The following is a 992-nucleotide window of genomic DNA, read 5'->3' as shown; positions in this document are numbered from 1 at the left end:
AGTGGGGGGCTGATGGCTGTTTGCAGGCTGGCCAAGCCCCCCAGTGGGGACCTTCACCCCATGAGGGTGCCTGGCCAGCCTGGGTGAGTGGCTGATGGCTGTTTGCAGGTTGGCCACACTCCTTCAGGGTGGGGGTCCCCGCTGGGGTGCCTGGCCAGCCTGGATGTGGAACTGAGGGATGTTTTCAGGCTGGCCACACCCCCTTCAGGGAGGGAGGCCCTGCTGGGGTGCCTGGCCAGTCTGGGTGAGGGACTGATGGCTGTTTTCAGGCTGGCCACAGCCCCTTCAGGGTGGGGGTCCCTGCTGGGGTGCCTGGCCAGCCCAGGTGAGGGGCTGATGGCTGTTTGCAGGCTGACCACAGCCCCTTCAGTGTAGGGGTCCTGACTGGGGTGCCTGGCCAGCTTGGGTGAGGGGCTGATTGCTGTTTGTAGGCTGGCCAAACCTCCCAGCAGGGACCCTCACCCCATGAGGGTGTGGCTATCCTGGGTGAGGGGCTGATGGCTGTTTGCAAGCTGGCCACAGCCCCCAGCCACCCAAGCTCCCAGTGAGGCTGGCTGGAAGCAGGGATCTGGGACTTATTTAGCTTCTACAATCGAAACTTTATTGCCTTTTGTGGAGGCCACCGCCTGCCGGGAAGCTTGGCTTCCTCCATTGCCGGGGCAACCACACCTCCTGCTTGCTCCAGCTTTGTGGCTGCCGGCCGCCTTCTTGGTTGGGTTAATTTGCATATAGTTGCTCTGATTGGCTGGTGGGTGTGGTGAAGGTATGGTCAATTAGCATCTTTGTCTATTAGTGTAGATAATGCCAGAAGCATATATTGCTCACCAAAAAACCAATGAAATTCAGACTCCTTTTAAGGGATAGTTCTGAAAATCAGTTGAGATTTTTTCTGGCCCCAGTCAGTCTCCTCCCAGCTATGTCCTTCCCAGGTTCTCTCATGCAAACGAGCCAGCCTACAATTTAGTTTATATGTCCAATGATTCTAATTATAT

Source organism: Myotis davidii, unplaced genomic scaffold (genome assembly GCF_000327345.1).
Source record: "Myotis davidii unplaced genomic scaffold, ASM32734v1 scaffold1343, whole genome shotgun sequence".
NCBI lineage: Eukaryota > Metazoa > Chordata > Mammalia > Chiroptera > Vespertilionidae > Myotis > Myotis davidii.
The sequence above is the reverse complement of the archived record's forward strand: the minus strand, read 5'-3'. Positions refer to the sequence as shown.